A 14,518-nucleotide genomic window follows, 5' to 3' on the forward strand; every position below is an offset into this window, starting at 1 on the left:
TAAGACTTATACAATGTCACTCTGAAACATGTTCAAATATGGTGAGTTAGGATTACTATTGCTGTGGTGAAACACCATGGTCAGAGCAACTTAGGAAGGAAAGGCTTTGTTTTGCTCACAGTTCAGTCAATCTAACAGTACAATCATCAAAAGCTATGAGGGCAGGGACTCACAAAGGCAGGGAGCTGGAGGCAGAAGATCCTATGCCATAGAGGATGCTGCTTACTGGCTTGCTCCCCACGACTTGCTCACCTTACTTTCTTATAGAGCCCAGGACCACCAACCCAGCAATGGTACCACCCACAATGGACTGGGCCTTCCCCCACTGATCACTAATTAGGAAAATGCTTTATAGCCAGATCTTATGGAGGCATCTTCTTAATTGAGGTTCCCTCCTTTCCAATGACTTTAACTTGTGTCAAAATGACATAAAGCCATCCAGTACAGTAAGTTTCTACAATTCCCACAAATCTTCCTGTAGCATAACTCAAGCCTGTTTGTAAAAATCATTTTCAAAACTAAAATTACATTTATTAATTTAAGAGGCATAAAAATCTATATTTCTTCCTTTGAAAAAGGCGGGGAGGTGCCCAGAAACCTGTGTTTTTTATTAACTTTCCCATGTTCATTCTTCAGAACAGGTTGAGAAGTAACTGCTATTTTCTATAACTTTCTGTTCTTCCCCCATCACTTCTCAAACACTTTTTTTAAACAACACTTTTTTTTCTATCTAGAATCAGCCCTTGTTACTGACATCTTACTGGGTCCCTCTACTTATTCCCTGAGCATAAGAATATCTCATTTCCCTAGATTTACTATAAATCCATGCTCGGGTCTTCTTTTGATGACACTTCTTTTGTACTGCCCCATATCCTATACACTGTAAACAACCATAGTATAGGACAACATTTGTCCCCCAGTGGGGACCACAATGGTCCAGTTTAAGTCAAGACTTTTGTGTTTGATGTGTTTGAGGCAGGGTCTTACTACACAGCCCACACTACTAGCCTTGAATTTGACACTCTCTTGCCTCCACCTCCCAGATTTGTGGGATTACAACTATGTACCACCAGGCCGGCCCTAAAATAAGAATGCATTTAAATGGAACCTTTCTCTGTGGGCCTAGGTCAGTTAAGAGAGAGTTTAAGTGAAAGCAGATTGTTGAATTTAATGAGATTATGGGCATACATAAGTGAATGGCAACCTTTGCTGGGAGGATATTTATGCAACCTAGTCTTTGATTAACTTTCTCAATATTCTCACTATTCTCAATATTCAGGCATAAGGCATAATGATCAGATTTAAATGCTTATATCCAAAGTAGTTCAGGGCTTAATTTTTCCTTATCCTATCTTATGTTAGGTTCCCTTAAGAGTACCTGGTCTCAGAGCTTCTGGACTAATTAATATCCACTTATCAGTGATTGCATTCCATGTGTATTCTTTTGTGACTGGGTTACCTCACTTAGGACGATATTTTCCATTTCCAACCATTTGCCTAAAAATTTCATGAATTCATTGTTTTTAATTGCTGAATAGTATTCCAATGTGTAAATACACCACATTTTCCGTATCCATTTCTCCATTGAGGGACAAGCTCTGAATACTCAAGACATAAAATTAGCATATCTTCATGTTCATGGGAGCATGAAGAAGGAAGGAGAAGGCCATGATCCTGGAAAGGCTTGATCCAGCATTGTAGGGGAGTACCAGGACAGAGAAAAGGGAGAGGGTGATTGGAGAATGGGTGGAGAGAAGAGAGCTGATGGGACATATGGGGAGTAGAGAACTGGGAAAGGGGAAAGCATTTGGAATGTAAACAAAAAATATAAAAAAGAAAAAAGAAAGAAAAAAAGAGTGCCTGGTCTCTGCGGCCAGAGATATCCGGTCATCATGTCTTTGAGTTTGGAGCAAATCAAATACTCCAAACATTCTGTTCCCAACTTATTTGGCTGTGCATGTTCAGCTCACTATTACAGTATTATGTTTTCCATTTTGCATGGGCATAAATTAAAGCACAGAGAGGACTTGATTAGCTTGGGTTCCCAGAGTGACTGGCAATGATGGGAACAAAGGCTTGCTCCCCAGTCTCCTGGCCCAGCTCACTCAGTACCCAACCACAGGTATGTTGCTCTTTTGCTAAGGCCACATAGTGTTCCTTGGAAAGGATGCCCATTAGCTTGGGAAGATGAAGGCACATGGGAGGCTTCAGAGGACCAGAGAGGCAGAATAAAAACCAGTGACTGTGGAAGGCCAGGTGAACATTCTGAATACAGTTTAGAAAACACATGGCTAGCTAGCACTTAACTGGGTCTGAGGGTCTTTATTTTGAATGTTGAGCCACTTCATGTTTATGGAAATAGCTATTTCTTCATGTACATGTCTTACTCTTAGTATAATTTTGGGAGACAGAGAGAGAGAGAGAAGGAGGGAGAGAGAGAGATAGAGATAGAGAGAGAGAATATATATTGTAAAAGTCACTACAAGCTTTTTACAGAGACCTTGAAAGGTAGTGCTGATCAAACTGGAATTGGAGATTTTCAATGGGCAGAAATCTGGCCTCCAGATACAGTTTAGAAGGATGTACCCAAGGGTCCACTGTAACTTCGATTCAATAGAGGTCTCTACTTGGAAGATCCATACCTGAGTCTTTCTCAGAACGCATCCCTTCTTAAACATGTGACTAGGTTGGTCTACCTAGAGTTTTGTGACATCAACAGCCCTGAGGCACCAGAGTTCACAGACCATAGTTTCTTTTCATAAAATAAATTGGTGAAATTTATTGCCATCTACACGTTTAATTTGCTAACTTCTTCATTGTCTTCTCCACTAAATGTATGCTAGGAGGAGAAAGCAGCACCTTATTCAGAGGCTTATCACCAGCACTTTAGAGCAATGTCTGGAGCCTAGCAAGTAGAAAAGGTGCATACACAAATGAAGCAACCTTGGTGACATCACTGGGGGAAATCCTCTTCCACATGTGCACTGCACTGCCCCAAGAAATTGCCTAATCTTGAGCTTTGTAATGACTTCAGCAAGTGCATTAGATAATGCCTAAAAAACTTCCATTGGCTTTGCAGAACACATCAGCAAGTCCTCTCAGTTCATTCAGGAGGACAGACTCCGAGTTTACATAACCAGTGTGGCTGGTGTCCTACTGAACCCTTCTTTTGCACATATGCATTAAGTGGGGGAGGGCAGGTGTCCTGGGTGTCCCAGAGCAGCTATATCTGAGCAAGCTATGCCTGCTGCCAGCAACAGGAGAGCTCTAATGAAAAGCAGAGGAAATTACAGTTGTTGGGTCTTGTGGTCACAAGGGCATGTGCTACATTTGCAAGGTCATCACAGGACCATTCAGGGTGTAGTTTGCACACATTCTGCTGCTGAAAGGGAGATTCTTTCTCCTACCACATCCTGCACATGGTTTGCCAGAGGAAGGGCAGGAGATCAAGAGCCTGGATGAGCTGGCTTGGTGTTTGCAGGCCACATCTCTAGTAAACCAATGACTCCCTTCTGACTTCCATGAAAGCCAACAGAGTTTATTCATTACCAAGTGTGAACAGCCATCACACAGGCTCCACATTGCTTTCTCCTGCCTTGCCAAAAAGCACTTTTCAAAAAAAAATTAAAAAAAAATCTAAAATAAAATTATCAAGGTTTGATAGGAGGGAAACATTTTATCTTCCTTCATAGATGCAGAGAAATACAAGATTTATTTTGCCTATTATAAATCTAGGAATTAAAAGCAAACAGGATACCATTATATAAAGCTACATTTAGGAAACCACACACAGTGTACTTTATATGTGGATAGCATATGTGCCCCGCCGGCAGCCCCTCTCCCCTCCCGGACAGTCCGTTCCCTTTTTTCTTTTCTCCCTCGGCCCGGGGAGGAGCGGGACAACTCCGAGCGTCGGCTCTAGGGAGCTAGCGCGACCCTGGGCGCGGGTGTAAATAAATCCATCACCTGAGGGGCCGCGGCCAGGGCGCTCGGGCGGGTGGGGAGTGGCGCGGGCAGCGAGCGCAGCCGGAGCACCTGGGCGAGGGGGGGGGGGGGGAGCAGGCGGGGGGGGGGGGAGCAGGCGGAGCGGAGAGCTGAGGAGGCCAAGGGGCGGGTCCAGGCGCGGCCGCTAAGAGGAGACCAAGAGGCGGGGCTGCACTCGACAACCAGCGCGCCGAGAAGGTAAGAAGTTTCCACCACCTCTCCGCTTGCGGCTGCACTGGGTAGGGACAGAGCTGGGGTGCCCCGGGGCGGCGGCGGTGGACCGCGTTCTCCTCTAGCGCCGCTCAGCGAGGAGGCGGGGCAGCCGGCAGCGCTCCCGAAATCCACCCCCACCCCTCAACTTGGCCCCAAGTTTTCGAGGCGCCTGCGGGCGGGCGGACGGGAGCGAGGGCTTCCCCGCGCCTTAGGTGAGCGGCGGGCAGTCTGGGACTCTGGGGACATTTGCATTTTTATAATAAGGCTTATGAAAAGAAAAACGGAATGTATGTAGGGGAATTTTGATCCTTTTCACAGTATCTGGCATACAGCAGGTGAACACTGAATGCAATAAATGTCTATTTATAATGATTAAGGTAAGAATTCTAGTTGCTGGATTTTTGACCAATTCCATCTTTATGTAACTTGTCACTATGCCTTATAGAGTGAGTGATCTTAGTCAATGGACATATTTGCTTTCTTCCTTAACTCTTAGGATATGGCTTGGCTTTGCAATCTCTGGAAAGCAGGGCATGGAAACACTGTTTTTTCTATGCACCGTATATAGAATGCCCAGTGCTGGAGTTAGCCACGAGTCAGAGTATCTACCAGGGCTTGTGCTTAGAAAAGTTCATTGTCTGGCTCATGGGGCTATATGCAAAGAGCTAGAATCTGTCCAACTGTTGATGACTTCCAATCTTACCTATTTTAAGTTCTCAGTTTAGATACAATTTGCCTGGGAAGTTTCTTGAAAGTTTAATATTTGGTTTTGTCAGGTCAGTAGGAGAAACTCTGGTATACCATGAGTTTTCAATATATGGCCACTGCTTTAAACTCTGCTGTCAAAGCAATATGGTAGACCCAAGCCCAGAAAATGGTCCTGGTTCTGTTACCAACTCATTTTGTGTTCAGCCTCAGTTTCCTTGGTTGTAAAGCAATCATATTAAATTAGTCACCCCCAACCTCCCCGCGGGATGCCTCAAATTACAAAGGCTAAGACACCCAGGCTCTGCACTGCTCTTCCCCCATGTTCAGAATTCACATCTTCATTTTTCAGAGAAAAGATTTCCATTGATTGAAAGAAAATGCAATGGAAAACATGTGGAGCTGTGCATGGTGGTGCACACCTTTAATCCCAGCACTCAGGAGGCAGAAGAAGGTGGATCTCAGTGAGTTCAAGGCCAGCCTTGTTTAAATACTATTTTCCTTTGTGTGTGGGAATGAACTCTCCATATGTAGTACTTGAAAGGCTCAAGTAGCCAGGCAAACAACAAAATGAGGAAAACAGGTGATGGTTGAAGAGACTGGTGGGGGAGGGGTGCCTGCTAAAAAGACAGTAGCTTCTGTTCCACCCCAGTTTAGAGTTGTTGAAAAGGAATATTTATGCTATACCATTAGTTTCCCAACACTTACCTTTTGTCTCTGTCTAACTCACCCTTTATATGTGAACTTTATATGTTGGCCATTAATTAAAACACAGGCCAAACAAAAATGCCCAAAGCCATCTAGTTTGAAATCTATACACACACACACACACACACATATACTGTGCATATGTGTGTGTGTGTGTGTGTGTGTGTGTGTGTGTGTGAGAGAGAGAGAGAGAGAGAGAGAGAGAGAGAGAGAGAGAGAGAGAGAGAGATTCATATTTGTTGAGTATCTATGTCTAGAAACTAGGTAAACCTTTTGTACTAACCAAAGTATTTGGTTTTCACAATGATTCTATGAATTACTTCTACTACTACCATTTGGAGGTAGAAAATTTGGGTTAAGTGATTTGGTCAGTAAGTAAAAGCTTCTACAGATAGTCAATCCTATGTTTAAAAAACGTCTCCTTGCTGGACTTCTAACCACATGCACAGTTGACTGCTGGGCATGCAATGTGAATAAATGGCACATGGGCTGCTGTATGGCAGAAGCTGCTGAGTCGTATGGAGACAGCTGTATGATACCAGTTCAGTGCATACATGTGCGTGATAGGATAAAATACTGAGTACTGTGTACTTTTATACTTTATGATTTTTTAATAAAGCTCAGTTAGATCATTGTCATTTTTTAAAAGAAATTTTAGTCTTTCTCTTTGCTGCAAGCAAACCAGACTCACTGAGCTTTAGATCTAGTACCATCTGTGTCCAAGGGCAAATACCCCTTCTCCTTGCCATATATAAACCCCACTCATGGAAAGGCTCCAAGTCTTGAGTGATGATCACTTCCTCTGGGCTAGAGTATGAAGAAGAAAGTAAATCTAGCAAGAGTGGTAAATCCCCACAGACATCGATAAGTACTTGAGGTCAGAGACTGCATCTTTTATAGTTTGTCTACATACCAAAGTCATTAATATGAAGAGTCATCTTAGCAGTAGTGGTTGTAGTAGCGAAAATAATACAAAGAAGTTAGTCTCAGTCTGTGCTTTGCTATCTGCTTTCATGATGCCTAGGACTCAGGGATGTGTCTTTTGAGAAAGTAATGTGAAATCATCCCTCTCATGCTCCTCCTTTATTTCTGCTTTTTTCACCTAACCCTCATAAAATGTGTTTCAACCCTCACAACTCTTGCCTATAGGAATAAAACTATAAGATATTAGGAAGAAAAATAAAAATACTGTGGGGGAAAAAACCCTATATGTTTATCTGTTTAGGTTGTTTCCCAGGGGCTTTTTAGGATACTTCAACACTATAACTTTTGTTTTTCCTTCTCTGAAAAAAAATATTTTCACTGTATATATTCATTGTGCATATACGCACATTTTATAGATGTATCTGCTATTCATTGAGCCTGTCCTCCACTGCACTCCCCCCTCACTTTCCCCTTTCTAGCTTATCCACTTGATGTGGGGTGGGGAGAAGGAAAGAGCCAGTGACCCTGACAGTATTCTTCTTGACAGTCCATACCCATCACGTGAGTGGAAAGTACCAAAAAACCCATTTTCAGAACTGTATCTCGAGTCTCTGACTCCTGAAGAAAACCAGTGTGGTTCCGATGTGGGACGGGAAGAGTGGTTTGCATTGGCACCGGCCCTGTGGGGGCTTTGGGGCTGGAGCACACACAGTTGTGGGTTACAGATGCTTGCTCTTCACTATTAATGTGGCCAGCATGTGAAACCATGGCACCGCAATACTACACAGAGGTCCACGCCTCTGATAGTTTGAGAAATAACTCCCAGCTGAAGAAATGTTTTCTTTGGAGGGCTGGAATACATTCCAGAACAGAAGGTCCTCTTTCAGAAATGGTAGAATTAACCACTGATTAATTCTAGTCTAGTGATGTTGGACTGGGCATTGGGGACTGCATCACATGTATCTAAGGGCTTGGCAGCTTTAACCAAAAGTACAAGGGGAGAAAAAAAGAAATGAAAAAATAAATTAAAGTTCCTTTAAATCTTTGGTTAATAACTTCTGCATTCCTTACTGCGTGTATATCACAGACCTTGTTGTATACACTCTCAAGGCATTGCATAGTTTCTTTGAAATCACAACTGCAAAGCATTAGTAGGAGCTGTCATCTGAGTTGAGGTATGATAGACATGTTTCTACCAATTATTATTTCCCTGAGGATGGGGGAATCAGAGGCCTGTATATACAAACAGAAGAAATGTGTATGGTGTTGGGTATCGCTTAAAGTTCAGTAACAAAAATTATCTTCTAGACAGGAATTTCTTCTCTCTCTCTCTCTCTGTCTCTGTCTCTGTCTCTCTCTCTCTCTCTCTCTCTCTCTCTCTCTCTCTCTCTCTCTCTCTCTCTCAACGTATGTGCTCCCTTCTAATGGTATACTTGAGAGAGGGTCTTCCATCTGCCATTGTTAGTGAGAATGTTTTCTCATCGCATACAAGTATTCAGAAGTTAGTTTATTGACTCTTATTGCACTTCGGGGTATCTAATAAATAATTTATTAGCTTGATGGATATGTGGCTACCTAACTATGGAGCATGAAATATGCACTGTTTCTCTAATACACTGTAGGGAGACTTGTTTATAAAGTATTTAGTATTGGTTTTATAATGCACTGTTGACAACAGGAGACCACGAAGCTCAAAGATCAATCTCATTTTGGCCCACAGTATTAATGCTACTTTATAAAGCTATATGACAGGTCACTTAGACAGCGGTCCTTACAGAAAGGACTCTGTTAGGAAGGCTGGTTGTAGTGGCTGCCAGCACAGGAGATAAATGTCTTTGTCCATGTCCCTGAGATATTTGTTCAGTGGCTGTTGATACTGGCCATGTGATGGAACTCATCTTTTCCCTGGTCTCTAGAGGGATTCTGGACTAAAAGTGCTGAGTTCTCCTAATGCAATCCTCACTAATTGGGTAGAGAGTTGATGTGACTTTGGATCACATGGGCCTGGAGGGAGGAGTCGGCAGTAAGGGATGGGGGGCTTACCTCCTCAGCTTTGTCTCATGTCTGCTAATGAAGCAATATTCTTAGACATCTCCTCTCTCCTTAATTCAAATCATATATGTGATATAGTTCAAAATATTTCCAGTTTTTATTTGCTTTGGGGAATTTCTTTAGCCAGGAGTAAACTTGCAGCCATTTTTTTTTAAAAAAATGCTCTGTATATATTTAGAATTGGGTTTATGAATAAATAAAGATCAAATAATTTGGTCTAAAATGTATTCTTGGCATTTTAATTCTTTTACATGAACTCATCAGTGTGGGAATGTATGTGATCACTGTAGTTCCCAAAGTTCTGTTTCTTTCCTGGGCTATATGTTCTGGAGCAAGGCATTACTCTCTGCATTCAGAACCCTTTATTGGTTTTCAGTATTTCAGATTTCAGTGTCAGTATTTCCAACTCCTAACTACATTGCCTTTAAAAAAAATTCTTTAAATTTTAAAAGATAAATAAATCTTAGAGAGAGAGAGAGAAAACGAATGCACCTATGTACATACGTATGTATGTATGTATGTATGTATGTATGTATGCACCTGATTATCAAATCCCCTGGAGCTATAGTTACAGCAGGTGTGAGCCATCTCATGTAGGTACTGGGAACTAAACTTGGATCCCATGCAAAAAAAAAAATTGTACATATTCTTAACTACTAAGCCCAATGCGTTGTCTTAAAGCCAACATTGTCTTGACTGGGAGGAGACTTCCTAAGTACTTTCAGGGGCAGCCCTCTCTGCAGTTGACCTGTCTTCTGATCACCACTCATGGATTCTGACCTTCATTGTGCCTTTTTTTTTTATTCGATATAATTTATTTACATTTCAAATGATTTCCCCTTTTCTAGCCCCCCCACTCCCCGAAAGTCCCGTAAGCCCCCTTCTCTTCCCCTGTCCTCCCATCCACCCCTTCCCACTTCCCCGTTCTGGTTTTGCTGAATACTGTTTCACTGAGTCTTTCCAGAACCAGGGGCCACTCCTCCTTTCTTCTTGTACCTCATTTGATGTGTGGATTATGTTTTGGGTATTCCAGTTTTCTAGGTTAATATCCACTTATTAGTGAGTGCATACCATGATTCACCTTTTGAGTCTGGGTTACCTCACTTAGTATGATATTCTCTAGCTCCATTCATTTGCCTAAGAATTTCATGAATTCATTGTTTCTAATGGCTGAATAGTACTCCATTGTGTAGATATACCACATTTTTTGCATCCACTCTTCTGTTGAGGGATACCTGGGTTCTTTCATTGTGCCTTTTTAAGTAGACTGTTCCTTTTCTCTTCTCCAGTTGTTCTCTAGTTTGTGCTCTTAACTGGAGTTGTAATATCTGTGTTTCTTTTTAAAAACATTAAGTGTATTTATTATTGTTTTAAGTAAAATATAATTACATCATTTCTCTCCATTCCCTTTCCTTAGTCTAACAACTTCCATGGCCCACCCTTGCTCCTTCTCAAGTTTCTGGCCTCATCTTCTTTAATTGTTACAATATGGCAGGGCCTGAACAAGGACAATGAGGGGGGAAAAGTGGAAGAGGGAATCCCGTGGGACCCCAACCTCAGATAAGAACTACAGGCAACTAAGGGATGCTGAGAGAGGTTGTCTTCCCTATGGAAGATGCCCTCTCATTGGTTATTCAATGCCAAGTGTCTGGTCCTCAAAGCATGTATATGCAAGCAACTGAGTAGACTGAGTAGGTCCTATTTACACACACACACACACACACACACACACACACCAATTCCTGAATTTCTTTGTTTTTGTTGGGTTGAGATAGGGTTTCTCTGGGTAGCCATGGCTGTCTAGAACTCACTCTGTAGACCAGGCTAGCTTCAAATTCAGAGATCTACTTGCCTCTGCCTTCTGAGTGCTGGGGTTAAAGGGGTATTCATCACTGCCTGGCCTTAATGCCTGAATTTCTTACCAGGGAAAAATTTCTATATCATTCCTTTGTGTCTGAGGGATTTTTTTCCTCTCTTCAGAGAACCTTTTCATTTGTGTTCTTACCACATTCTCTCCTAGGACCCTTTATATCATTTTCCCTCTGGCTTAGATCTTCAATATCCTCTTAACTGTCTTGGTACCCTTCACTCACTCTAGATTTTTCTTTTTAAACCTCCCATAGTGGAAAACAAGCTGTCTGTTCCTAGGGACACTTCTTTAAACCCTGCTAGCTTTTCAAGCCCCAAGGTTATTTTACTGTTCCTGCCCCAAATTACACATTCCTTTGCTCCTCAGACTGAGCTAAACTGTATTCTCCTTTCTCTAGAAAGTGCTGCCAGCCAGATCCCTAGTGTCACACTGGCTCTTGTGATCTACATGTTTAATCGTGTGTATGTGTCTGCATCTTGGGAGGGGAGCTTGTGTGTGCACATACATGCAAGTGCCTACAGAGGCTGGAAGAGGACATTGGATCCCCTGGAGTTGGAATTAACAAGATTACAGGCAGATGTGAGCCACCCAACATGAAAACTAACTTGGGCTCTCCACAAGAGCAGCGTGCTCTTAACCAGTGAGCTATCTGTCCCATGTCCTTACACATGTCCTGTCTGTCATTCCTAGGGCTTTAATTTCATTCCCACGGTGTCTTTTGTGTTTTGCTTTTTTTTTTCCATCGGCCTTATCTGCTTATTTTACCTGTTTATTATAATAGTTCCCTGATTGATCTCTTAGCTTTCTTTTAGTTATGTTTTAATTTGTTGTCATAGATGTACTTTCTTTAAAAATATTAATATTTACCCTGTGTTGAGGTTGTCTTTTTGTAGAGTTGGCTGATCACTTGGTGGATAACAGAATAGCAACTGAGTGGACTGTGGGACTCTTACCCATAGTTCCATTACCCACGCATCTTCCCATTTATTACTGCTTTATCCATCATCCTCCCTGCGCCCTAGTGAAACTAGATCACTTCTCTAGAGGAATATTGGTGGTCTCTCAGGGCCTAGAACAAAGGCAGCCTTTTCTTAGATGCTTCTTTCACATATCAGAGGGAAGGCATCATTCCCTAAATCATAAGGATCTACTGTGCTTGCCTTAACACTATCTCTATTTATGTTAGGTCGTTTTCGCGCATGGCTTTTATTCTGTAACCTGTGAGCAGGGACCATGTCTTATTTTGGTGTTCCCCACAGCTTCTTGTACTTGGTATGTGAAGCTTGATAAATAGTTCTTCAACAGTGAGTAAAAAGTTTTATAATGATTTTCTTGATGATTAGTAGAAGAAAATGGAGTAAGTTGGGGTATTGACTGGAGTGTGGCTCAGTGGTAGAACTTGTGTTTGGCAGCCCCGGTGTCAGATACCCACCCGACTGTCCAGTTCCTCCTTAAAGAAAGAATCTTAAGTGCAATGCTGGTTTGGCTTCTTAGCACACAGGCTTGCACTCAAGAAGCCCTGAGTGGCTCCCCTGTCCTGTCACCCTTCAGTTAGCTATTCTGTTATTCCTCATTGTTGTTTTCTTATGGTTCATATATTTAACTGTTGGTTGCTATACACCTTAGTAATTAACTCTTTTTTACAAGTGTTTGAGTGGTCAGAGGAGTATATTATATCTGTAGTTTTTAAGATAAAGTATCTTGATGCAACCAGGATTTCTGTAAAATACTGCCTGCAGACTATATAAAATTTCCTCTTCTAATCTCTCAACAGGCACATTTTGTGCCCTCCCCGCCTCCAAATTGCCTCAGTTACAAATCAGAAGGCAGGCTTGGTGACCAGGACTGGCAAGCACATTTTAAAGTCCCATGCTGTGGAGTTGATCCATCTCATCTTGAGGTATGTTGTTCTTTCTTATTTAAGTCACTTAAATATGCTCACATTCTCTGACTGTCCTATTGAGGTTTGTTCCCACATAATTATTCTTTGTTCCACCCTCTTACTGTCTTTCACACTCATGTGCACGCTAGGAAATGAATGTGTTTTCTTGCTTCTCAACAGTTTTTAACCTCTGAAGATACTGCATGAAATAGAATTTTGTGGCAATAATTCGAATGATTTTGATTGTGATAAAGTGTCTTCTTTTATTTCATCCCCTTTTTCCCCTTTTCATTTTTTACACATAGTTCTAGGGAAGATTTATTCTAATTGTCACTGTTTTTAAAATGGATGTGTTAGGGTAGTAATCTTTGAGAATTGAAATGTAACACATATGTAACACACACACAGACACACACACACAGAGACACACACATACACGTGCAGACTAATGAGTTTCCCTAAGATGATCATAACCAGGACATCAGCTGATGGACAGACAGTGCAGTTGTGTGTGAAAAGCTTCCTGCCTGCTTGCGTCCAGCCGAGGTCCTACACCAAAGGCCCCCACTCTCCCATTTAAGTTTTTTTAATTTGAAAAACAATCCAGAAATCATACAAATTTTCTTTGCATCAATATTTTTCACTTAAATGTATGTTTGTGTGGGCATATGCATGATTTTGTGTGTAAGCATGTTTTTGTGTCTAAGTAGTTTGTAAGGGCTTGTGTATGTTTGTGTATGTATGCATGTATGTATATGTGTGTATGTTCTTGTATATGTGTTTGTTAGTATGTGTGCATGTGTTTGTGCATGTATGTGTGCGTTTGTGTGTATTTATGTATGTATGTGTGTGTGTTTGTGAGTACTTGTATATGTGTTTGTATGTATGTATGTATGTGTGTGTTTGTGTGTGTTTGTGTGTATTGAGCCTTGTAACAGGGTTTTCTTGTGCAGAAGTGAATCTCAATCTTCCTTCTTGACAGTAATTTAAACTATTACTGTGACATTTTTACTAGAGCTGCCAGCATCTCAGGCTACAGTTTTTAGAAGGAAGTAAATAAAAGCATTAATATTATCTTAAAATCCCACAACTTTCGTGGTCATATGAAAGTAATTCCCCAGTGCACTTCCGTGCCCCAGCCTGCTGGATTTTTGTCTTTTGCTTTTGCTTTTTATTTTTATCCTCATAGTCATTTAAGGAAAGATACCACTGATTCTTTCAGAAGATTTTTCTCACAGGACATCAACTGAAGCTTGTGATAGTAAGACAGCTTTTGTCACTGCTTGTACACACAAAAAAATTAAAGTCACTTTTTTACTTTTTAGATCAAAACAAAATAGGAAAATGTTTGATCTTTTGTAGGCATAAGATTTGTACTGACTGAAGATGCTTTTTTGAAATGTGAATCTTGATTCCAAGGGATTCTCATTTCCTTAGCATTTTGTAAGCTACCTGATCTACTGTACCTAACCACATCTGTCCATTTTCTGATCTTTTGCATCCATGGATTATAGCCTTTTAACATTTCCTGGAAGTGTATTCCGGCGCTCAGCCCTGACTAGGGTGTCAGACACAGCATCTCAGGCAAGTTAGACAAGTGTCAATTGGAGCATTTTCTCCTTTTCAGTAAAGCGTTTAGGCAATATTTTCCTAAGTGGAATGTTAATGTCACTCTCTGAAGTAGCTCGAACCTTGTTTAAGGGGCTTGTGTTCCTTTTCTGGTCACATAAAGATATTTTTACTGCATAAGGTTTTCTCTGTTAGTATTGGTCACCATTTTCTTCTCTCAGTGCATAGCAGCTGTTATATATGTCTCGTGCACTGATGTGATTGGTGTTCCTGTGAGTTCACATCTGAGTATTTAGTATGTCTATAATGGTTTGGCAGAAAGCTGACTATAAATGAAGGCATGGGTACTCTTACTTAAAAATTGAACAATGGTCTTATTCCTCAGAATCTTTGGGCTGTTTTGGCTGAAGCTACTATATGTTGAAATGTCCAACTAGGTTGTCAAAGCCATCTGGCATTTATATATAGTTATATATGAATATTATAAATATGAAGGAACAAGTGAATTCTAACACAGACTCTTGGAGGAGAAGGATTGAGATGCCAATCAAAGATGATAACATGAATTTAGATTTTTCTTCTCCTTTTCATAAAGACCCTTTAAGCTAATT

General features: G+C 41.2%; 1 long non-coding RNA gene across 1 annotated transcript in view; it reads left to right on the plus strand.

Annotated features, from left to right (window-relative positions):
* The first annotated feature begins 5,277 nt into the window (after window positions 1-5,277).
* Window positions 5,278-14,518, plus strand: part of LOC127666766 (uncharacterized) — a 102,623-nt gene continuing 93,382 nt past the window's right edge. Inside the window, exons 1-2 of the long non-coding RNA XR_007973699.1 lie at window positions 5,278-5,366; window positions 12,231-12,356. This is a non-coding gene — a long non-coding RNA (uncharacterized LOC127666766). The remainder of the gene's footprint in view (window positions 5,367-12,230; window positions 12,357-14,518) is intronic.

Source organism: Apodemus sylvaticus, chromosome 16, assembly GCF_947179515.1.
Source record: "Apodemus sylvaticus chromosome 16, mApoSyl1.1, whole genome shotgun sequence".
In the NCBI taxonomy this organism is placed as follows: domain Eukaryota; kingdom Metazoa; phylum Chordata; class Mammalia; order Rodentia; family Muridae; genus Apodemus; species Apodemus sylvaticus.